We start from the raw sequence: 25,926 nt of genomic DNA, 5'->3' as shown, positions 1-25,926 counted from the left end.
AATGATAAACCGGCGCTTGATTTGTGTGCTTGAAAGTGGCAAAATCCTAGACCCCTTCCAATGTGGTTTCAGGGAAGGTATGTCCACAACAGACCACCTTGTTCGTATTGAGTCTTACATTAGAGATGCCTTTATACATAAGCAGTTTTCTCTCAGTATTTCTGGACCTAGAAAAGGCTTACGATACGACATGGCGCTACGGAATCCTCCGAGATCTTTCGGCGATGGGTGTCCGTGGCAACATGTTAAACACTATCGAAAGTTATCTCTCTAATCGTACATTCCGTGTAAGAGTGGGTAACGCTCTGTCTAGGGCCTTCACCCAAGAAACCGGTGTACCGCAAGGGAGCGTGCTTAGTTGCATACTATTTATTGTAAAAATGAACTGCCTGCATACAGTCATTCCACCGAACAATGTTTTATTCCGTTTATGTCGACGATGTGCAAATAGCCTTCAAGTCATGCAATATTGCCATCTGCGAACGACATGTGCAGCTTGTAATAAACAAATTGTCCAAATGGGCAGATGAAAATGGTTTTAAGGTAAATGCCCAGAAGAGCACTTGCGTACTCTTTACTAACAAGAGAGGCGTAACGCCAGTCCCAAGTATTGCGATGAAAGGAGATGCGCTCTCTGTGAGCAGCGAGCACTAGTTTTTAGGATTGATTTTAGATTTTAATCTTACATTTATTCCTCACCTTAAGTACCTGAGGGCAAAATGCCTGAAGACAATGAACCTTTTAAAGCTTCTGTCGCGTACGACTTGGGGTAGTGATCGAAAGTGTTTGCTTAACTTGTATAAAAGTCTTATCCTCTCACGCCTTGATTACGGATCTATAAACACTAGACCCCGTCCACCACCTGGGTATCCGTCTCGCGACCGGTGCTTTCAGGAAAAGTCCAATCCAGAGCCTGTACGTAGAGTCGAATCAGTGGTCGCTTCATCTCCAGCGGTCATACAACAGTTTCATGTATTTTCTGAAAGTACAAGCAAACATTAAACATCCTTCTTACTCAACTATAAATGACATGACCGCTGCCACACTCTTCCATAATCGACCTGCAGCGAGAAAGCCGTTCTCTGTGCGTGTGAGGAATCTTAGTAAGGAAATGGGTGTTCCGTTGCTTGAACAATGTCCCATGGCTCCAGCGAAACTGTTGCCGCCGTGGCACTGGCAACTCATAGAGTGTGACACATCGTTGGTAGAGGTCACTAAACACCCGCCAGAGGCACACATTAAAATGCATTTATTAGAACTCCAATCTAAATACTCGTGTACACAGTTTTACACAGATGCTTCCAAGTCACATGCCGGGGTATCTTATGCAGCCGTCGGCCCATCCTTTTCGGAATCCGGTGTGCTCCACCCGGAAACGAGTATCTTTACAGCTGAGGCCTATGCACTATTGTCGGCTGTGAATCATATAAGGGCATCAAAACTTCAAAAAGCAATTATATTTACAGACTCCCTAAGTGTGGTGAAAGCTCTGATGTCACTTGGCAAAAACGAAAATCCTGTACTTACTGAGCTCTATTCCATTTTATGCAGAGCGTATATATCTAACCAACATGTGACTATATGCTAGGTGCCTGGCCATAGAGACATTGAGGGTAATGTGCTTGCAGACCAGTTGGCCACATCAACCACATCGCAAGCTATTAATCCTGCGGCTACTGTTCCTCCCGCAGATCTGAAGCCTTTTCTGCGAAGAAAACTGCGACAGCACTGGCAGCGCTTGTGGGACGCTGAAACAAATAATAAGCTTCACTTAATTAAGCCACAGTTAGGTTTCTGGTCCCCCACAACGAAACCACGACGAACTGATGTCCTGTTTCGTCGTCTAAGAATAGGACACACATATGGTACTCACAATTTTCTGTTGAATGGAAATGATCCTCCAACCTGTGGTAGATGTAGTGAGAGGCTGACCGTCCTCCATGTCCTCGTGGAGTGTCGGGAAGCCGCAACAGAAAGAAAGAAATATTTTCCACAAGCGTACCGATATCATGTCCCGCTTCACCCCATTACGTTTCTTGGCGAAGAACCGATTTTTAATGCCAAAGCAGTCGTAGATTTTTTGAACGATGTGGTCCTGCATGTTATTAGCCCAACTAGTTCGTAGCGCATCCTCTCTCCAGAAGATGCCGCTGTGGTGGTTTTTTATAGCACATGCCTCCAGGCCCTTGTGGTTCAAGGGCTCTGTTTAGGCAGTAGTGCTCCTTGCCAATTACTGCATCTTAAATATTTTAAATATCGTGTCATTTTTTCTCAATGCATTCTTCAGTGCATAGTACACCTCATTAATCATTGCCATAATTTTAGCACATCTATATCGTACCCACTTTACAGCGAATATATTTAGGCCCCTTTACAGCCACGCCTCATCTACATCTCAGAATTCATCGCTCCACTGCAAACTCACAAACATTGTCATGGCGCTCTTTGGCCACTGATACAGGCCACTGATACTGATTCAGTGAACCTGATACAGGTTCACTGAATCATTCGCAGCTTCTGCGCGAGTCTCAAAACCTTCATGTCCACATTCGTGCGAGACTTCCTTGCACCTTGGTATCTGCTGCCCTTGGATGGATTGATGTCAAATATCTGCCTGTAAAGTAAATAGACACGTCAGACACAAATTCTCATTGTGAACAGCATTCTTGGCATTGTCAGATTACTTTTCTTTCTGGCTACCTAACAAAAATATGGGTCAATCCCAAAGATAGTGCAGCCTAAAATTATAGACCGATCTTGCAGGTAGTGCAGTTTAACAATGCAGGCTTAACCAAGATCACGGTGCTCTTTCATTAAAAAGAAATCCTCCAAAATTTGTGACGCTAGGTAGAATAGAACCTCTGTCACACAGGTCAGGTTCTCAAAACTGTGCTTGCTCCGGTAACCAATTTTGCAAATCGGGCTCCACCTTCATTGCGTGTATGTGACGCCACATGCGTTATAAAACGGAGAAACCTTTTGTGCCACCTCACACTGCCCTGGTTCCTGCATTGAGTTCACATTGCTCTACGGCTTCATCTCGCACAAGAAATTCCAGCTTCTTGTACAATATATTCATTGTTAAGAATGTTATTCGTATACCGGGATAGTCATCATAGATGTGTTCTGCCCAATTTTTTTAAGTAGAGGCATCAGTTTAGAAAGCATTCATACTTCAACTGCTTTATTTATATCTAATTTGTGATGTATGCTTCACATGTGTGCCATCCAGTCAGAGTTAACCTCTACATTATGAAATAGTCACTATCCGCTTTAGTTTTTGTTCAGGAATATAGGCAAACGCAAATAAAATTAAGAAATAAAGGAGATGCATTAGGACCTGTTATAAGAAAGGAAGCAAGCAAGGAAACGAAAGACACCAGACACTAGACAGTTGGATATTTCTCTGGGAATCCTAAGTGCCGATGTGCAGGTGGTGGACCTAGGAGCTCGGCTTTAGCTGTCCTCCTTGAACCAAAACTAGAAGAGTGCATTTGCCCGTTTGTACTACTATGAGGTCCATAGTGTGTCATTTGTGTGGCTCTTTTTGATGACACACAGTAGGAATAGCTATCCGTAAGATAAACATGATAATTAAGAGCAAGACATGCATATTTGCAAACAAGCAAGACTAGAAATACCAGTCTGCACACTATAGTAAAACTAGTCAACCACCAGCTATAATTTTTAACAGCAAATGAGACCCAATACATCCATGTATTGGGTCTCATCCATGTATTCGGCCTTTCCATAAATTGCCATGTATTGGGTCTCATGCATGTATTCGGCCTTTCCATAAATTGCCCTTAAACACTTAAGAGGAACATTCCGCAAAAGGAGTAAATCCATGTCACACAAAACTCTATAGATAGCGCAATGTGCAATGGTGGAACAGAAGTAAACAAGAGATCAGGAGCCCAAAGCACTTGCATGGGGTTGCAAAAGTTCAAAAATGCAGATATGCCTTTGGTACTGCGAAAAATCTAGAACAACACTGATTGAAAGCTGACATGCTATTGCAACCAAAAGCTTTGCAAAAGAAGCAAGCAAGAAAGTTTGAGTATGTTATCATTCACAAGTTAAAATTAAGAGAATGCAACTGCACATTATGGATAGTTAAATGTAAAAAAAAAACAAATCACACGTAGCTTCGAAAACTTGCAATTGACATGCTCAGTGAATGTTGCATAGGAATGTCTCGCACCTTTGCAAGAACTCCAGGGTTGTTGCTGCACCATCCGCATAAGACATGTTAAAAACATAATATGCTAAAAATACCAGGCATGTTGCTTCAACAAAATCCACATTCTCGGTGAAAAGAAGCTGCTGCTCGACTGCTATATAGCATTGCTGCTTGAAGATGCTTCCTGCAATAATATAATGAGAAAAACACACAATCAAACCCTCTTGAAAACATTCATTGACATTTTAGAAGCTGCACTATTGTCCTATAGAAAAGAGACAACAGACTTCATCAATTCCTTCAGTTCTGCACTGATTTACTGTGACAGCAGCACCTTTCCACAGCGAAGACCACGATGTAATCTTTGCTTGCCTACTTTCTCCTCAAATAATTTTGCTCGCCCACTACAGGGGCATGAACAATAACAAGCTAGTCATTGTAGGGCTGTTGAATGGGCTAGGTGTGGCCGTAAGGTATTAGGCTTGCCCAGTGCTGTGAGTCACCGCTCATTGTACGTCACTCTAATGTGTAATGACATCACTAAACCTTTTGTTACGCTTCCAACACAGTGACGTCGGTGTCAATCATGCTAGCTAATGGGTGTCGATCGCGAGAACCAGCTATTAGGCACTCTTTGGAAGCGAATTAAAATATATTTTAAATGTTTGCTGTGTCAAACACTACTTGTTGAGTGTCCTTGCATACAGAGGAAGCCTATAGCAGGCTTTTTATAGCCTCACTCACAATTTTGTGTCTCAACCCCTATAAGAAGCAGTTGCTGTGTTAAAAGCTTCTTGCTTTACAAGCTCCATTAGTCGTTTTGGAGGTCCTACTTGGGGATGAATAAACTTTGAGGCCAAAACTTCCGGCTACTATATTGGGCACTTCGCCCCCTTTTGTGCTCGCTATGGGTTCTTTTGTACGCCCAGTGGCTGGTGTCCCCTAACGCTTCATTGCGGCTTGTGTCCAATAACCTAAAGCTCTCTATTATATAGTTATCTCTGACACTAATGTTAACAGGGAAATACAGAATTAGTACACCCATATATTTCTTTTCATGATAAGGTTTACATGCTCAGCAGAATTAGTACACAAAGCTAAAATGCATCCCACAAATATCCCCGAGCTGTTACCATCTTACAGAAATTCACTCACAGCAGCTCAACATGCTTAAGGGCAAATGATAGTGTGACAGCGTTCTTTTTCCAGCACTAGACAAATTTATAGGTTCAGCTCTCAACTGCACCTCCTCCTAGCAGTTACACTCACAGATAAATTGTGCAGTGTAATCAGGAATTGTTGGTATTAAATACAAGGATCAGTGGACAATAATGTCTACATTGGAACCTACCTAGTACGACGATGGTAGGGGTTGACGGTAGGTGGCCAAGCTCCCCCACAAGACTGGTGCCCTCCTGGATGAACAAAAGGATCCCGTGTACACAAACAGTACGAACTCAAGTATCCCAAGTGCAGTTGCTGTCCTTATGAAATCTCAACCATAAGAGATGCCATTCCGCACAGTGCAGTTGTAAAGGCGAAGCCTTCTATGGCAAGTTCAGATAAATTTGAGGTACGTGGTACCTGGGTGTCTAATCACTTGCGTCTAATAAATTATACAAATCAATGGCTTCTAGTTCACGTGGGAGAACGAAAAAGGAGTCAATATGAAGCTTGGAACCAATAGGACCCACCAAGTTAGTTTAGAGCTGTGTACAGAGCAGCGGTAATGCATAATTAGTAAAAAAAACAAGGCTGGAATGAAACCCAGATCCACTCGTTAAAACTATGCTTGCCTAAAACCGAAACCGGAATTGTGGCTGCTTAACTATTCAACAAAAAATGTAAGCCAATTCCAAAGCAGCGCAATAAAAAAAGGGCTACATGACAGATTGAGAACTCAGAACAGAAACATTCATTTTCACACTTCTGAACAGCAAAAAATATTCTCAATTATTGAAAATCACATGCTATTTTTTTAGAAATACAATGCACAAAATTACAACCTACCTCAAAGACTTGAAAAAGGCACTTTTCGTCGTCTTTGAAGTGGGCACACAGAAGGAGAAGCAGAGCCACCTGAACTGCGTTGTCATTTTCTTTTTCTTCATCGTGTACGTGGACAACCACACGCACCGTCTCCTTCCTTGGAGTCGATTCCATAAGGTGCATCATTTGTGGTGCACAAATCAACATTTTTTCTTGAAATATGGCCTTCAAGATGTTCAAATTAAACAAACAATTCTCAGATAAATGACTATGGTACAACTAGGTCTACTGTTTGAAAACATTATGCAGGTGTGAGAGTATCACAGAACGTTTTCGCAAATTGGACTATCATTAGCAGCAGGTAGTTTTTGTACAATGCCAAATCTACTCAAGAGGAACAAGCAAAGTGAGAAAACCCACTGCCCAACTCTTCCAGTTATTCTCTGGAAAAATTCAGTGATGTTCACCTTGGCATTGCTCTCAAGGTTGCCTTGAGCTTAGTACAGTAACAAATGGGCGATGACTACTGGCATCATGGCACTGGCGGGGCTACTGTGCATGTGCTCAATCTGGGAACATTTATCTACTCCATTTAGCTTTCCAACTAGGAACCAGCTTACGAAAGTTGACATTTGGCAGCTAATTTCTGAACGACTCCCTCGACAAATTCAAATGGTTTTTTGAGATATCGGTCATTTCGCGTTTCCATAAATTGCACTTAAACGCTTAAGAGGACCATTCCGTAGTTCAAAAAAAAAAAAACATGCATGATCCTGCGTAGAACCCTTTTCTTTTAATCTAAACACTCCCATGCAAACAACTGAAATAACGTCATACCTTCACATTCTTCCCGAGAAGCTTGTCAGCATGGCCACAGAAAAATGGCCTTACAAACAGGAGTGGCCGCTCCTCCTTCACTGTCAATGTGTGTGGAAAAGTTCTCTGTTTATAAATGTCCTCTGTTCGGTGTATGGGTCTTCCATCTATTGTGTTGCGAGTGCTGTATTAATTTCTTTTGCGTGTTTGTGTCCATGTTTCAAGAATTCAAATTTTTCTGCGGTGTCACTAGGGGGCTCAAACCTGCGGACTGGCTGCCAGTTGGCGCAGCCATAAGCCCACCTTCTTGCCCCGAGGCTTGATGGTCCTGCCGGTGAAGTGGAACGTTTTCCTCGATTTAGGTTTTCCACCCTATTTTCGAGCTGCTGGAACAAGGAGTCGTAACCCCATCCCAGCAGCCCGCCATCCAACTCCGGTCCTCAAGAGAGAGAGGGTACGCAGCAACAACTTGTGCAGCTGCGCTGCGTATCTCCTCGCTCCTGGGTCAGGATTGCTGAAGTAATAACTGGTCGGCCACCCGCCTCACCAACTCCCTTCTCTCCCTTGGAAGGAGGGGCGCTTGATTTTTAAGGGCCTCTTGCAAACTATTTGGAAAGCAGCCAGTATCTATTGTAGGCTGGCTTAAAACGTATGTGCTGCTGGCTTTAGCGGGGGCTTCAAGCTCGGATATGCCTAATGGATAAAAGGAAAGCAGACAAATACAAGCTCCAGATGAAAAGTTGAATCATGGCAAATGTACTGAACATGTAGTTTATTATATGAAAGCAGATATTTATATTCAGAATAAAGGACTAAATAGTATTATCCTCTCAATAATATATTTACAAAGTCAAGTTCACTTACACAGACTGTACTGAGTGTAAGTGGTACTGTAAAAGCTATAAAGGATGACAAGTAAAAAGAGTAAGGAAGCTGACAGGAAAGGACCAGGAGGGGCTGCAGGAATAATTTCCGCTACCACAAACACCCTCTCATTAAGAGGAAGCTCACTGAGAAGTTCTGAGAAGATTTCCTCCTCAAGCTCTGTCCAGTCCCTGAGGAAGACCTGAGCCAAAAATGATGTAAAGGGAAAATGATAGAACTGTTTGATAAATGCATTTATACTTCTACAAAGTCAAATATTCAGGTTTTGGCAAGGCCATGGCCATGCTAGAACGCTAGCATTGTTAGGGCCTATTCTGTCCCCATTTTCACTCTCCCCCATCACAGCAGAAGCAGGGGCGTAGAACACTGATCCAATGTCTGGAGCAGGAATCGATTGTTCGCCGCTGCACTCACACTACTACAGCATTAGAAGGGGTTTTATTTGTTTGTCCAGGGATAAATTAAGATCAGATTTTGCAAGAGATGTTAGAATAGGATGAAGCCCATAAATGTGACAATTGAACATCTTTGATGGATTGATTAGCGCTTCACTGAAAATTAACGTTACATTCTCAAGTGGTTTCTGTGGGGCACTACATGTTAGAATACTTTTTGTGAAATTGACTGACACAACTCAAGGTTTTCCTGAATTATATTCACAATGTGTTCTTCGTGGCTACTTCACAAAAACGCGCGGCCATCAAAAAGTAGCTTTAGCTCATGATCTCCCATCTAAATATACACGGTAATGAGGAATAATTTTCCTCAGCATCCACTGCGCCAAATTATATTGTTTCTTGCATTTAAAAAATGGTGAAATATACTGACGGCGGGAAACATTATTTAGGCTGTCGCTTTATTCCCAAAAATTGTTGAAAATTTCCAAAGTGAAAAATAAAAAAAGCTCGAGTATTATTTTTTCACCTCTGTAGCTCAGTGATAACGATATAACAATAGTTTCAGCTGCACCTAATAAAGCATTCAACGAAGACAAAATGAAATGGACACTACAAATAAATTTTCCACAAGTAGAAAAATAGCTATCAAGAAAGGAGTCAAGCAAGAAGATACTATCTCTCCTATGTGATAGATGTATTCAAGCATACAAGAATAGATTATTGGTAACAACCAATCAGCTGCCAGCTTCATCAAGTTCTACTGAGGGCACTCACGCGTCCCACCTGCACCCTATCTTAGGCTAGCAATTTCCGAACAAGGGTACACTGCACTTATCAGCGCTGTTAGTATTACGGCCCTCGAACAGACACCGACAAGAACAGTTGCTGTTTTACTTAAAGGCCCACAAAAACAACGTTACGGCGTGCACGCTGAAGCGAACGCCCGTGTCGTCTGCTTGGCGTCTGCTTTGAGCAGGAGACACGGGCGCCGCCGAAGAGGACGCCCCCGAGCAAACCGCCGGGCTTCTGCTTTTTTTTCGTTACTGCTTGCATGGCGCGCCGCAAGACGCCGCCACTGCATGCGCCCCGATCGGCGCATACTAATGTAACGTTATCTGGTCGCACGCGAGCGCCCGCGCTGACGGGAGTTTCTACTCCTAAATAATCTTCCTCCGTGAAGAAGGCAGAGACCATCAGTGAACAAAAAGAAAATGAACGTATACAGTGCCACTTAGGCGGCGATGAGCTGTGTAAGGGCCGACACGAAATGATTCCCCAAGATGTTTCTTTCTCTAACATTGACTTAAAAAACCAGAACTATTTCTGTACTCGCATGCACATATAGCGGTATTGTGTAACATGGTTTTAAGGCGCAAATTTAAACGGGACACAGCGATATAACCTGCTGTGGTTGCTTAGTGGCTATGGTGTTGGGCTCTTAAGCACGAGGTCACGGCATCGAATCCCGGCGACGGCGGCCACATTTCGATGAGAGCGAAATGCGAAAACCCCCGTGTACTTACACTTGGTGACCCCATGTGGTCGAAATTATTCTGGAGCCCCCCACTACGCGTGTCTCATAATCAAATCGTCGTTTTGGCACCCGACAAATAATACCGTGACCCTCTCGTCGAGATGGCACGCCGCCCTGCGCAGCTCCCAACTCGACGACCAACTCTGGGCTACCCAGCAAGCCTGCGAGGCGGCGAAGAGGCAAGACCTCGATGTCCCCACGTGGGAGGCCTAGGCCCAGCCAGCTAAACTGCTGGTTTAAATAAAAGTTTGTTCCTCCTCCTCCTCCTTTGGCACGTAAAACCTCATAATGTAATTTAAAAGCGAGGTACATAATACTGGTAACCAACTAGCTCACATTGGTTCCTTGAAATCAGATAGAGGTATTGCGCAGCCGTAATATGTCGGCGATACGGCCATTCCCACATCTAGTTGACCAAAAAGCGAAAACTTCTAACTACGTACCACTTCAAATGGACCTCGAGTTTCGACCAAGAAATGTTGTTTACAGCGCGCAATGTGTAGAAACATTTTCATCACTTCACTTTCTAATTACGCTAGCTGCGCCGTTACCGACGATATCAGTTGCAGCGACGATCACAGAGCAGCATTTACCGGACCGCTGTAGCTATCGCCTCAGCATCCTATCATAGAGAAAGAAATTCAACAAGAGGGGACACTCGGCAAAAACTGACAACAGGAAACACGTCACCATACGTCACGCTATACTTTTGACACCGAACGTTAGCTACCGCGAGCATCCAAAAAAAAAGAAAGTGAACTTAAGTTAACAGGCATTGATTTATTTTTTTAATTCTTTGCCGCGAAAAATAAAACGTTTTGCGTATAAATGAACTTAAGCTTTGCGACTTATTTTTCTTGCCTTACCTAGCCACAGGTCAATGACGCGCCAGATACATGCGTCATCCGCCAGACACTCCCCCGAAGCCAGCGAGGATGGCTGGGCGCGTTTGAGCGCACGCGCGCGGCGACCCATCTGTCTCCTTCTTTTTTCTTTTTTAAATGTAACCTGGTTTATTGGGCTCTCGGCGTATTCTTGCGTTCCTTCTGCACTGGGACAAGACACCACTGCACTATTGGACTACGGCAAGGTGAGAAATATTGTTGCACAGTCTACGACGCAATTAGGCTTACGGCACGGGACGGAGACTATAAACAGCATTTTCCAAATTTTTAAACCGTTTCAAGCGAGGAAGTACAAGTTTAGCACAAAATTAAATAAATACGAAAAAATGGCATGGCGAAACATGCGGTCGTGATAGTTTCGTAGTTTCGTTTTTGGTCAATGCATTGTCGCGCGCGCCTGTTCCGCTCTACGGTGTTTGGTTGCGTGTTGCGTGGCTCGAAAAACGTTGACTTCGCGGGAAACAGCCAGAAAATGCCTCGTGTGTGTAGTGTTGAGGGCTGTATAAATGGCCCAAGGCGCTTGATCAGGGGCAGCGGCAGTGTTGACTCGATTGTGTCCTTTCATGTGGCGTCGCTCGGAGAGCCCCGGCTCCCCGGCGTTCGCAATGGCTCAGTGCTCTGCCGATGATAAAACGGCAAAAGAGCCAGAGAAACCGATGGTGTGCTCTCTGCATTTCTCGCCCTAGGATTATGTGTATAATCTTGCCCTCGGAAAGTATCTTGGCATGCCCCAGAGGCCAGTCCTTTCTCGAGCAGCTGTTCCCTCAATGCGGCCTTCATCAAACCTCCTACCGGTGGGGCTGCAGCAGCAAACTGGCGGCTCGGTGAGTGCTGAATGTCATTAAATAAAGCCACGAAATAACCATACCGAGTACGTGCACAACTTTCTACGCTTGTTCTGTCGGGAACACCGTCGCCTGGCGGACCAGACGCTTCGCCTCCCATCGACGAAAACGAAGCTCTGCATTCCGCCGGCGCGGCCGGCGGCTCACCGCCATCGCACGCGGAAATACCTACCGCTCGAGCACAGAGGATCATTTCGCGCTCCGTTTCACTGAATATCGCTGAAATGCAGTCCTGCTTTCCTGGCGAGCTCTTCGTTGCAAGGTTCAGCGGCAGCTACGGTATCCATCGCGGCGAACGCAAACGCAGCGACCATGCATGCAGCCATGATGCATCCAGCCCAGCGCCTCGGCCGTTTACGCAAGCGGTGACGTTTCATGGCGCATTCTGATTCGCTGAGAGCAATGCTAAGACGCAGTTAGCGAAAAACAGTTCGGCCATCCTGGCGCAGTTAATTTGAGTTATTGAGTCGTGCTGAGACATGTTTCCGACGCTTCATATGGAACTATTGTAACTTATTTCGGTTTTTGAGCCACACTGGCCGCACAGGGCGCCGTGACGCAGTTAGCGATACGCAGCGCGGCCGTGGTGCGTGGTCTAGTGCATCTTGCAAGGAGAAGTTTGTGCCGCTTTCTCTGACGCCAGACATTACTGAAAAGTAATTTCGTTACTTTCTGGGGTACTTTTGAGGCACGCTGGCCGCACAGCGCGCTGTGACGCAGTTAGCGATAAGCAGCTCGGCCGTGGTGATAAAGTTAGTTTGGCGTGTAATGAATCTTAGAGGGACAAGTCTGTGACGTTTTTTGTGGCTCCGCAACAACATATACCTTCTTTCGGTACTCACGCCTGTTGAAAACGCGATGGGCGATTGCCAAGAGTGATAACATGGGGTGTGCTGCTGGCGCCGGCCAAACGCGCGAAAGATAACGCCGAGGAACATATCAGAAACTTGTAATTCGAAAATTACGTCTTCTAAAGGAGTGAAAAAAGGCATTGCACCCACGCATTTGTCTTGAGTGCCTGTTGCGTCCGTCTCTATGTATGTAGCGTACCGTCGCGTCGCCCGAGGGCAAGTTTTGGAAACGCGAAGTCGCTCGTGTATTTGTGTTGCCAAAGTGCAGGAAATAATGCCCGGAAATGGGGGAACGCTTGGAAATCAGATGTTTTCATATGTTTGGGATGAGTCGGGTGGTGGTGGTGGTGGTGATGATGTTGAAGCAGGCGGGGTTAGCCTGGCATACATAGCCGGCAATTGTTCCGCCTGATCCTCCTTCGAGTTGATATCAGGGGTGTGTCACCAAGTGTCTATGAGCCCCGTGTCTCGCAGGAAGGCCAACAGCAGTCGTTGCGCTCTCTTCCTGGTTATCGCAGGTCCTCCGGGGAAAACGACGTCTTCAAATGTCCTGTGCGTAAGACCGCTCTTTTGTAGGCTGTCGATCATCGCTTTTCTTTCTTTGTCAAACTGCGGGCATATCCAAATGTAATGTTCGATGTCGCCAATGTCACCACAGAAAGCACAGAATGGGGAAGCGCGAAGCCCAGTCTTGAATAACCAAGCTGTGGTGTACGCGGAGTCGGTCCTGATGCGGTATAAAAGCGTCGCTTCTTCGCGGGTAAATCCATGAGTCACGCAGGCTTCGTGGGGATTCTTGTGGATCTCCCTAAAGTGAAGGCGGATTACACCCTTAGGGTTCTGAAGAGCTTTTGGAGCTTTCACTTTTGGGACACATGTCAGCGCTAGGCGTGCAAGGGCGTCAGCTTTCTCGTTTCCATCAATTCCTACGTGTGATGGTATCCACTGGAATCTTATATTAAATCCTTTGCTTGTTAGATCGTTAATCAGTGCCAGAGATTGCCTTGTAAATTTCTCTAGCGGTAGGCCACGATGCAATCTCTGTAACGCTGACTTGGAATCCGTCAGCACCACGACATCTCGTGCAGAGAAGGCCCGTAGTTTCCGCAAAGCCGCGGTGATTGCGGCGCTTTCTACTGTTGTAGAGGAAACTACGCGATCCAGTCGGCCAGACCATGACACATCAAGGGATGGTATGCAGAATGCCGCTGCACAGCTATCTGTTTGTGCGCACACCGAGCCGTCTGTGTAAACTTGTAAGTGGCGTTGAAATGACGTGCTCAAGCGAACATTGGAAAGTGTTCAGCGCCGCATGGAAATGTGAGCGAGTTCTTGCTCTTAGCCGCCGGAGAAGCGCCGTGCCTGCGCGGGACTCGCCCAGCCTTAATAGCTGCGTCAGCAACGCCTGAGATGCCAAGAGACGGAGTGGAAGAGATTCTGCCTCATTAGTGACTTTCTTGTTTGAAGCCGTCTGTGGAACTCCCATCGCCAAGCGAAGTCCCTTTCTGTGCACAGCCTCCAAGCGCTCGAATTGACTCGATGACGGGGATATCAGAGGGAGCTGATAGAGAATGCGGCTTGTTATCAGGGCCGCATTCAGTTTAAGCATGGACATAGGATTGTTTCCCCAACGTACACCTGCCAATCGACGAAGTGCGTTGACTCTTTGCACTGATGCAGCCACAACACTTTCGACCGCACGACGCCATAGTAGCTTGCTGTCGATGGTGACGCCCAGGAATCGAACATGAGTTGCACGAAGAATTGAATGCCCTCTGATATTCAGCGTCAGGCGTGTTGACTTGCGTCTCACTCCCGGGAAAAGCATGAAGGCAGATTTTTCCGCTGATAAAGATAGGCCAAGCATCGATAAGTGGCGTTCGATGGCGGAGATTGCGCCCTGGGCGATCCGGGCCAACCGGATGAGTCGGGTATTTTCTACGCCCTGTATGTAAAAGCGAATTGCTTTTGTTTGTAATGCCGCCCATTCACCTCTTTCGCACGTTTCGCCTCTACACGCAGTATTCCTATGTCTAAATACCAAAATGACTCATGCTTGTAACATGCTGTTACGTGCTTGCAAATGTAACATGCTTGTAATTTACTTTTTTTTTCAGCTGGTGCCGTCCGGTGGAGCTTCATACAGGAACTACTGCCTTATCTGCTGGGGTCACAACGTTGGATGAACGCACAAAAAGCGTGGAACGAGCTTTTATATAGAGCAAAATAAATATTACCTCATTGCACAAAAGGTCTTGCGTCTACTTTGTGAAATTGCACGTGGCACAGATTCGATGGGACTTTACGACATCGTTGGCAATCATTTTTACTAAATAATAAACCGATTCTGCACGAAGAGCAAAAAAAAGGGGGGGGGGGGCGCAGCCGGCGTGCTAGCTGCGTTCAAAATACGCGCGCCGAAAACCGAAACCGGAAGTGATGTAGGCGATTGACACCAACCGCTTGGCACGCTGCAGTCAATTCGGCCGCTGGGTCCTATGGCAGTGTCCCCTCTTGTTGAATTCCTTTCTCTATGATCCTATTTTCTAAAGTAATGCTTCCATACGCTTGATATCTTTATCGGATAAAGATAACTTTTACATCTGCCTGACTGACCCGCAAGCAGAGCAGACAGCGACGGTGCGTCCAAACAGCGGCAAATGTAGAGATAAGCCTGTCAGAAACAAAAAAGGCTGCCGAAACGAAAAGCAAAGTTCGTTTATGATTAACAGCATATATCTAGAGTTCTTCGCCCTGTCATCGTCGCGCCCAGAGTGAACTGAAACCTAGAAATCAGCTGCATGAATGGTACGACATTGCTGGCTGACAAAGCGGACGGAAAGCCTCACACGACTCACAGTGGAAACCGCGCAGAAAAACAGGTGCGCCGGGCATGCCGCTGATGACGCCGCGTCGGCCGCCTCGTCCGTCGAACCGAAAGCTGCCAGCACACGGCATCCCCAGGATACCATGCGATTGCTCATTTTACCGATCACCTATTCCGGCAGTGTCATTTGCTCCTTCGTCGTTGATCTGTTAGTGTCGAGGAATAGAGCTCGTAGAATCAGCGCCGGCAGCAAAGACTCTGAAGAAACAGCGCGTCCAGTGCTCTGAGAAGGCGACCTGGGCGCTTATAAAGCTATGGGAGGACCACCTGGACGCTCTACGAGGGCAAAAGCGCAACGGAGGGGTGTACGACAACATTTCTGAGAGCCTCGCCAACACTGGCCTTCCCCGCAAGCGGGACCAAGTGCAGAGCAAGATCGACAATTTCACACAGACATACAGGTAAGACGGTAATTTAATATTCTTCGCGCTATGTGTGGTCGCGAGCGCACGCTTGTATGTTCACTGCGTGTTTGTTTGATAAATAACAGATATTTCATCGATGAAGTCTAACTTGCAAGATGGTGCCTTGCGTGGTGTATGGTCGAGCCATGTTGCGTATTAGCTGTATTGAATGAGCTGTAAGCAAAGGCTTGCTACCGACAGAAACGTGCAGTAGTGTCAGAACAGCTATGTTTCCGTATGAAGTGGCCGTACACGGTGGCTTTGTAGCACGTGTCCCGTAGTGTTTCTCATCACGTCAGTCGGGTGTGCTCGAGGGGTACAATTTCCGCGTGTTTGAAGTTTTGGCAACCATAACCTTAATCACGCTTCATTTCACATACAAAAAACAGAACGAAAATTGGTGCCTTGACGTGAAAAATATACGCCGTCAATGAAAAGCCACGCTCAGTTACTTCCTGTTTAAAAATAATTAGGGATGCTTCTGCCTAGCATTAAATTGGTGTGACTTTGATTTGCCTTGGCTCATTACCGAAGAAGCTGCCACGTTCAAAAGTACATCTTTTAGTTATTCACACAGGTGAACTTGGTTTCAGACAGCAATAAAATTCTGAGCAGCTTGCATAGATTGTATTTATGTATTTTTATGCTGCTCATAATAACCGTGTTTTTGGTGCTTTACAACTGAAATCGACTGTGATTTTCTTTGTTTTAGAAAACATGAACGAGTGTTGACCACTGGGTCTTCGCCTCCAACGTGGCCATAATTTGAAGAAATCAAAAGGCTTTTTGGGTGTTTACCAATAAATGACTCAACCCTCATGGAGGAGAGCTGCTGTAACAGCAGCAGTGACACTGTTGAAAAGGTATGCAATAAACAAACCACCATTGTGCAACTTCCCTGCGATCAATGTAAATACTCATGCATTTGCACTGGTAATGTTGTACAGGCGGGCGTTTTCGCATGTCGCCTCCGCCGAAATGCGGCCGTCGCGGCCGGGATTCGATCCCGCGACCTCGTGCTCAGCAGCGCAACGCCTTAGCTGACACAGCCACCGCGGCGGGTGCTCCGTCTATCTTCAAGAGATTGAAGAGATCCCAGAGCGACAAGCGTCAGAGCAACCTCAACTTTTCTTCATCGTTAGCACTTCGCTGAGCCATGATGCAACTGCGCAGTTCTGTCACACGGTCAGAATTTTGCTAACAACACACTGAATAAAACGTGGCACGCCTGCACACACGAAGGAAGGGCAAACACAAATGTGAGAACGGATGGCAGAAACGTGGGCAGCACCATCGCAAGCAGCATGTCCAGCAAAACACCGACTGTCCGTAGTTGCTGGACTAATTTAAATTGCAGTTAAGAAAGCAATAAAAACGAATGAAATAAACGAATATGCGCATTATAAGCCGTCACCAATGGGGAAAATGTAAGTTTTACAATCGCTAAATTTAATCTACATACGCAACTTGTTTACATGTTTTCTCTCTTGCTGCTTTAACAAGCAGCGCTATTTTTTTACGGCGTTCATCTGAGGAACCACCTAAAGAAGTAAATGCGGTGCCGTGCGTAATCGGCGCAACTCCTTTCTGCAAAGGGTTCTTCGGAGGAACAAGAGGGGTTCCCGGCATAGGACTTTACTTTTTCCCCTGTGTCAGGGGTATTAGGCCTGCGTTTTCGTGGAAACCGGCTCTTCTGTCTCGCTAGTCAACGTCAAAATTTTTGGAAGCACTTGGCCGGTAGCTCGCTCGCCGTCGCTAACATATGGCTACAAGCAGACACGCACGTGTGTTCTGTTTTACCCCGCAAGGGCGTCTGCGTGAGCGGGCGTTTGGTGTGTTGCGACACCACGTATCCGAGCACACGAGGTTTGGACCCTCCCGCGTCTAGTGTACGCGGCTTAGCCGTGTCCGGGGAAAAGAGGATCGTGGGGGTTGAGCAGGTGCTGGGTGTTCGGACCTTTACGGCTCCTCGGCGCAGGTAACACCCCTCTTTGGCCTCGGCTTCACGTAGACGGCACCCCCGGACTGACCCACCCGGGGGAAATCGGTGGTCGCCTTTTGCTCTCCCTCTCCCAAATATTTTGCTTTCCTATCAACCTACCCTTGTGTCCTGTCATCTCCTTTCTTTCCAATTTTTCCGTTCCTCCCACTCGGCTTGGGTTAACTTGGTGCGGTATATCCAATCTAGAGTATGGCGCATTGGGTTAAAGCAGTGATGCACGGCTGGCGTGCGCAAGTCATTGCTCTGTCAACCTTATTGCGTCCCCTTGTTGGGCTCCGTGGTGTGTGTCTGCCATTGCTGCCGAAGGAACTGCATCCATCATGCATAGAGCATCATTTCCTTTGCTACCCGATCGTACCGCTGCAAAGCGCGTACGCACCGAAGTCGCCCTGAACTTTTTCGCTCCACACAAAGAATGTTTGCCACGACATCACGTTATCCGCAGTGATAAGCTTGAAAAGCCTGTAAGAGTTATTTTACTTTTCCTTGTATCTAAATCTCTGACGGACACCACTGGACCAGGCTATAAAGCTAGCAAGATGGCAAGCGGCGTCCTCCTCCTTGAGGTTCGTGACAAGCTGCAACATGAAAAGCTTGCAAATCTCACAGCCTTTGCTGACATCCCAATAACAGTAACCCCACATCGTTCCCTGAACACAGATCAAGGCGTGATCTCAGATTACAACCTGTTAGAACTAACCGAAGCAGAACTATTGGAAGGCTGGCAAGACCAAAATGTCATTGATGTTACAAGGATAAAAATCAGGCGAGACAACAACGAAATTCCAACAAAATGTCTAATCACTACATTTGCCTCGAGTGTGCTACCAGAAACCCTCAAGACAGGCTATACCCAAATCCGTGTAAGACCTTACGTTCCCAAACCTCGTCGATGTTACATTTAAGTGTCAGAAGTACAGCCACCGCTCGCAAAGCTGCTGAGGTAAACTCACCTGCGCAAGATGTGGTGACAAAAACCACACTTCCGAAAACTGTTCTGGCACACCCGACTGTGTGAACTACGAAGGTGCCCACCCGCATATTCCCGATCCTGTGAAACCTGGAAAAAAGAAAAAAAGTAATCACATTGAAAATCATCGAAAACATATAGTTTCAAGAAGCACGAAAACGTGTTTCTGTTTTTCATACCGCACGGTATGCTCATGCGGTGCGCAAGGGGGCAGCGTTGCAGCAGACTCCGGCATTGGTCCGGCCCACAAACAGTGTGGCTGCAGCTGTGCCACCAGCCCCCTTGGCCAAAGCAGCTGGCGCTACTTAACGAGATGTGGCCTTCACGTCACACAGAGCACTCTCAATGGCGCGTGTCCAGCGCCCCACAAGAGGCGATGGACATAACGCCTATTCAGATGGCGCAGCCAGTGCCTAAGAAGTGGCGGGATTCTCTCGACCACTCCAAAAGACAAACATAGCGTCACGGCTCCTCGAAAGGGCCCCGTGAGCTAATCTTAGTCTCTGAACACACAATGCACAAACACTTTTGTCATCATGGAGACACAAACACTACAATAGAATGTTAGAGGACTTCTTCATAACCTCGATGACATTACACAACTCCTGCGCAAACATAACCCGAAATTGGTGTGTTCAAGCGACACATCTGAAACCCACACACACAAACTTCCTTCGTCCGTATACCGTCTATCGTAAAGACCGAGACGACGCTTTCGCGTCGTCCGGTGGTGTAGCAATAGTTGCTGAGAAGTCGGTGGCTTGTCAACATGTGGGGCCTTGGAGGCGGTGTTTGTTCGGGCCATTCTATTTAACAGATTCGGAACTGTGTTCCTTTTATATACCCGCCAATCATCATCTCAAAAACACACTTTTATAACCTCATTGACCAGCTTCCCAAGCCTTACGTTCTCGTTGGAGATTTTAACGCTCACAAGATGTGGGGAGGCTCCCGTCATGACACGAGGGGACGACTCATTGAAAATTTTCTTTTGACCTCTGATGCATGCCTGTTTAATAAGGAGGAGCCCACCTACTACAAATACCAACGCAACTCCTACTCATCGATAGATCTAGCCATTGGCTCTGCCTCTCTTCTGCCTGACTTGGAATGGAATGTCATTAAAACTGCTTTGAAAGCGACCACTTCCCGGTAACCTTAAAGTTAATAAGACAGCATGACAAGCCTCCTCCTATTCTTCGATGGAAATTAGCATCTGCTGACTGGGACCATTTTAAAGAAGCAAAATATTTCTCACAGGACTTTAATAGCGAATTTAGCATAGACGACGCACTAGGATATTTTACTGCTTTTATGCTCAACGCAGCAGAAAAATGCATCCCACCGACAAATGGTAACTCATGCAAAAGACGATTTCTTTGGTAGAATGATGACTGTAGACGGGCACGCAAGAAACAAAACAAAGCATAGGGCATTCTCCGTCGATATCCTAATGCGGAAAAGCTTATTGTATTCAAACAAATTAAATCGCAGGGAAAGAGGACGTGTGTCAGAGAAATTTAAAAAATGCTTGGCAATGTCTGCTAAGTCTAGCCAAGTGTACAAATTTAAGGAGTTTCCATTACTTCAAAAATTCAAGGGCTTTCAATGCCTTGAAAATGGCATTTTAGAAGTAAAGGTTTTTCAAAGATTGCTACAAACCCAGGATTCTAGCACCTAAATAATTTCACAAGCTTATTTCGGCAAGGAATTTAGAAATTCATGCTTTTTAACTAACACTGCACTATCGGTATATTGAAGCTACGAGAGCGCAACCATTTTGGAGTTCAGTTAAAAATGTTAAGTTTAAAAATGTGCCTGGTTTTGGTGGGCTTTTCTGGAACATTTTCTGTGAGAAGCAGATGACGAAACGTGCACAATTCGGGGCAATGAACTGCGCCATTGACACTGAGAGAAAACGGGGAAAAGGAAGTTAACCCCCCATGCCCCGAATCTTACGTGCACCTTGCCGTGGTGTGCATGCATCGAGGAAGAAGAAACAGCGCAAACACAAGGACGACGAAAAAGTATGAACCACACCTGCGCTTTGTGGTGTGGCTCATGTTTTTTCGTCGTCCTTGTTTTGCGCTATTTCTTCTTTCACAATGCTCATCCAACTAGCCGGCAAGTCCATCCTGTGCATGTATGTTGCACACACATGCATGAGTGCAGATGGCCTTAGAAACTTTCAGAGCGAGCGCTGCCACAGTACACAAGCAGTGCACGCGCAACAAGTGGACACATTAGTAATCTAAGCATGCGTGCCGATGCATGTGACGCGGCTAGCGGCATACGCAATCTCCAATTGCTGGAATACATGCGCTCCAAAACGCTAACGACCCACGGCTAATTCAGGGCAACAGCTTACAGCGGAATGAACCAAACTGTAAACCAATGCACTTGAAAAGAACGCATACACGTTATAGTGTGAGCCACGTCGAAATGGCTTCGTGACACTGGTTCCGGTGTACGTCGCAGTTGACCATATACGAATGCAACTTGCGGAAACAAATAAAAAAATCCTCACAAGTACACACTCGAATTAAATTCACATACGGGGATGGTTGACGCTATACCGTATATCCGCGTATTTTCGGAGAAGATATAATACAAGGACTGGAGAAGCACTCGATCGTGAGCAGAACGGCACATCTGTTATTTTCCAGCGGCGACGACAAGCCGTGAAGAATAGTTCTCACGTTGTCGTCTAAGTCGTCGACGTTGTCTTCCTTCGATCGTTAGTCGTAGTGTCACGTAGTTGTGGCGGTGAAGAAAACAGTCGTAAAACTGTGTATGACGAAACTGATTGTTTATTGGGCGAACCTGTGCCCAAAAAAGCAAGCTATACACTCGTAGCACAACGATAGCGGCGAAAACAGTCGGCGATCGTCGAAATCTGATCAGCGTAGAAACGCGTCGGCTTTTATAAATGAGTGATCGAAGGTTCCAGAGTAATCCCTGGTGCCCGCGTGTCTTCCAGAATGTACTAGACAATTCGCGTCGCTCATACAATCAGATTACATGAGCGTCGGTGATAACAGACAGCGGATAGAAGCATCGATAACGTTCGAGAAACTTCCGATACATGCAGGCGCGTCCTGTGCCTAGCGATAACGTTTAACATTTGTTAGCCGGTGAAAAGCGGCCACCGGTAAAAGGTAAACATGTACACGTGCCAGCAGCAAGGAACACAAATGATGCAAACGCAAACATATTCCGATACTCAACAGCACAGCACTGCAGAAAAACGCCACCCACCGCCGCAGATTCCTCAAATACATTTGGTAGCTATATATCCCCGTAAAAGAACAGCTCTGAGCGTAGTGGCGCTGTGGTGTAATCATTAGGATGTCTGGCTTGGGATTGTTCAAATGCGAGTGTACGCGGGCTCGATTCCACGTGATGTGCTATACGGTGTTGTTAAATGTCCATGAGTGTGTAATTTGCATTGATGAATGTGTTTCTAATTAGGCTATGTGACTCGTGATTGCGAAACTTGCAACGATAATTGCGGATAAAGTGTAAATTTGCTTTTTTCCACCGCAAGTGGCGTTCGGGACGCATACGCATAAGGCCGCCTTAGCAGTCACGCCTATGGTAGGCCGCAAATAGCCAGGAAAAATTTGACTTAAAATACTGCATAACTTTGCTCACGCCTATTCTGAAGGCCGCTTGGAATTGAGCCGCTTGAAAATGGGCCGCTGTCTCTGGGGGGCCGCTATGGAGCTGCTTAGCGAACGGTATATCAGTGGCCGTAATTTGATGATTTCCTGCCTGTAGGCGTGGATTCTAGCCAGGACTTGGCTAAGAGTGTACAGAGAAAGTATTTAACTAAATAAGCTTCTATGCAGAATAAAGTAGCTTTATGTTAGAATTATTCACCTGAAATATTTTTGTGTTCTGCTTAGTTAAATGATTATTACAAATGGCATTATCTTTGAAATTATCTGATGGTCACTATGGAAATGCAAAGCTTTAAAATAACATAAAAACATTGCATCTGCAACCCACTACTTTCTGTCGAACTCTTTAATTGGTTTAAGAGGAAGCATGCAACATTATTAAAGTAGGTGCAGCCTGCTGCTTAAACATCACAGCAGTGTTGGTCAGACATGCTGCGAATTAACTAAGTCAGCTCCATGGGCAACGTGGCTGTCACACCAATGTGATGGGGCTCTGCATCTGTGCAGTCACTAAGGTGCTTCTAGAGTGAGCCTTGCATGCAACATGAGTGGCGTATATTTGACACTTTCTGATAGCAATATGTACTACGTGAAAGTTAAGTGAAGCCAAGAAGTCTTGAAAAGTGTTGCAGGCTTTTCTTAATAAAAAAAGGTATAAAATAGTAGCGCATAGCAAATAGCCGAGCATGTTTTAAAATGTGCCATCAGAAACAACCAGTGCAGAAGTAGACCTAGGACTGTATGTGTGCTATCTGGCCAACTATGATCAAGTCAAGCTCAAGTCAAGCTCAAGTCAAGCTCAACTATGATCAAGTCAGTTGTCAAGCTCTAGGAATCATTTGTTTTACCAGGCATCTAAAAATTCTGCATACCATCACGGCCACAAGGTGAGTAATAAAAGATGTGAACTATTTTCCATTCCATATTAATTATTAGGAACACTTACTATAGTTCAGCTAGTTGATAACGGTACAGTTGGTATAAGCACTATAAGCGTTGTATGCTTTGGCAACATCCTTTCATATGCACGTCCTTAATTCTTTAAGACTAAATGGTTGTAACGTACATTGTCAAGGGCCTCCTTTTGAACAGCCTCGCCCTGATGACAGCCTTTGCCGCCAAAGGCAGACTTGCCGCTGAGCTCAGCGTCAGTGAACACGTGACGCAAAAGTGCCCTGGAAAATTTGCCAGGGCCACTGCCACTGTCATAGGCCCAGCTGAGCTGGTCCAGCGCACTATTGTCAGTTAATGTCCCGCCACCAATGTCAACCTGGACAAAGAAAATTAAGCGACGCTTTAGAAGCTCACTTTTTATCACACAGATCATAAAGGTGAACAATTTATCATCAAATGGACTAGCAATAAATCACAGCAGAAGATAAACAAGTGTCTCCCAACATCGCCGCATGGTTTGCGTTGCAGAGGCATTTCTTTGACAGTTATTTGCAGTGACTGACTCTGCATCGTGTGAGTGAGGTAAAGAAAACACAGTGAGAGACAAAGAGAAATTATTTATCACAAGTGGACTTGGTAGTTGCCAGCTGGATGCCCACAGATACACAAGCAGTCATCAGTAAGCATGATATCATACACAGTCATTGTTAATGATTGCTAAAGTGCATATAGTACTAGCAACCTTCCTGCGACCGCTTGCCAACTGCCACCATGCCGGCCAGACATCAATTTCAGTCATAGTCGCACATCGCAAATGATCAACTGCACATCTTTAAGTGGTCCACACAGCCCCCTTTCACCATCTAAAGTGAATCCAAGGCGCTGCAAATTGGGAAACGCTTATTTTACTTTGCTTTTCTCACGGCATCAGTCAAATTCATTATATTGAAATACACTAAGAAGCCAGAATTCTTGGTCCCTGGTCCCAGCCGACGTCGGAACGAACTGCTTTAAAAGCGCTAGTACGCTTTTTAAAAGAAACAGAACTTAGTGAAAAACTAGACAATGTGCGGACTGATGCATTTCTTTTTCGTTTATTTTATATTTTCTCTTTTTTTCTCATATTTTCTGCCCTTACGCCATCTCCCTGTGCAGAGTAGACAGCCAGACACTTAACCTCGTTGACCTCTCTGCCTTTCACCTCTTATTTTCCTTCCTTCCTTGCAAAAAAAAAAAAAAAAGAACGGAAAAGAACTGGCAGCACACAATAAGTGTACCTTTGTGCAAGCAATACAATCACTGAGCAAAAGTATGCAAGTACCAAATTTGATCATTTCAGTGAAAAAGCACCAAATGTCAATTCCGTATGCACCGAAATATCTCATACTTTATAATGAACATTGCGACACATCTTTCAGTCATTGATGCACGATTTGGTGCAATTTTGTGTCCACAAGTTATACATGTAATATGTAAGAGTTACTGTGCAGGAAGTGTTGCAAGTACAAAACAATTGCACCACGACACATACAGAGTGAGACTTGGTGGCTGCACAACTTGTGTAGCCTCCACAGGGTTGCCTGTTAATTATGAAATGGAGTACAGGTTCCCCTATGTTGCAAAAAGTACAATAGAGAAACTGATGACTGCCTAAATGGTAACTAATGCCCATGTCACACGGGACAACTTAAGTGAAATTTGAGCGACTGCACTTCGCCGCGAGTGTCATTCGCACTCTTACACGGGGACGCGTAATGACACTGGCCGCAAAGCACACTGGATGGCGCGTGCGTTCGACAAACTCACTTCGCTGTACTGAAGTGCGTGGTCTCGGTAGCAGAGGCTCTAAAATAAATGAATGAATATTGAAAGCAGATTCAGTAGTAACTTTACCCTACTAAAAAATCCTATTTGATTTCAAACGGGTTTCATCAAATAGGATTATGGAACGGGGCCCCGTTTCAACCAGGTCCTGTTTAGCCCCGTTTGATCCTGTTCAGTCCTGACCCGTTCAATCCTGTATAATCCTGACCTGTTTAATCCTGTTTAATCCTGCCCCGTTTAACCCAGTCCTGTTTGATCCCGTTCGGTCCTGTCCTGTTTACCCCTACTCCGACCAATTTACTGCCTCGCTCGGACCATGCTCATTTAGTATGGTCCTATTTCATTCAAAATAATGCTTTAAGCTTCCTACTTATGAATGTGACATCATGCAACCTTGCAAGCAAGTAGATCTGCATTGTCTAAACTCCAAGAATGCTAAGTACTCTCATACAGGTTTGCTTGGTGCGTTGCTTGATTCAATGATGAACACAATTCATAAATTCATTAGCACAATCCCAATGAATATGTGGTACAAGACAAAAACAAAGTATATATATGAAGCTAAGTTACAGATGCACTGTTGCTATGTACATGCGGTTCTATATATATATCTTCTCCACTTTCACAGCCTACACGTCACACTTTTCCAAGCCCTCAACATTTGCGGTGCCAAGAAACCAGTTGGAAGCATCGAGACTACTGGTAGTTTTCCTTGTCTAACAGCAGTACGTCCATGACCAGCGTCATACATATACTGCGAAGACAGTGTCGTTTGGTGTCAAGCTCTGGCAGACCAACAACCGTACGTGTCAGCTACTGCTCACGCCGTTAACAGGAAAAGCTTTGGCTTGCAGTG

At 45.6% G+C, this 25,926-nt stretch overlaps 1 long non-coding RNA gene across 1 annotated transcript; it reads left to right on the top strand.

The window, feature by feature from the left end:
- Positions 1-10,764: 10,764 nt before the first annotated feature.
- On the top strand, positions 10,765-14,657 carry LOC125943791 (uncharacterized). The gene is made up of 2 exons (XR_007465896.1): positions 10,765-10,895; positions 14,524-14,657. It is a non-coding gene; the product is annotated as an uncharacterized LOC125943791 (long non-coding RNA).
- The last annotated feature ends 11,269 nt before the right edge of the window (positions 14,658-25,926 follow it).

Source organism: Dermacentor silvarum, chromosome 3 (genome assembly GCF_013339745.2).
Source record: "Dermacentor silvarum isolate Dsil-2018 chromosome 3, BIME_Dsil_1.4, whole genome shotgun sequence".
NCBI lineage: Eukaryota > Metazoa > Arthropoda > Arachnida > Ixodida > Ixodidae > Dermacentor > Dermacentor silvarum.
The sequence above is the reverse complement of the archived record's forward strand: the minus strand, read 5'-3'. Positions and strand labels throughout refer to the sequence as shown.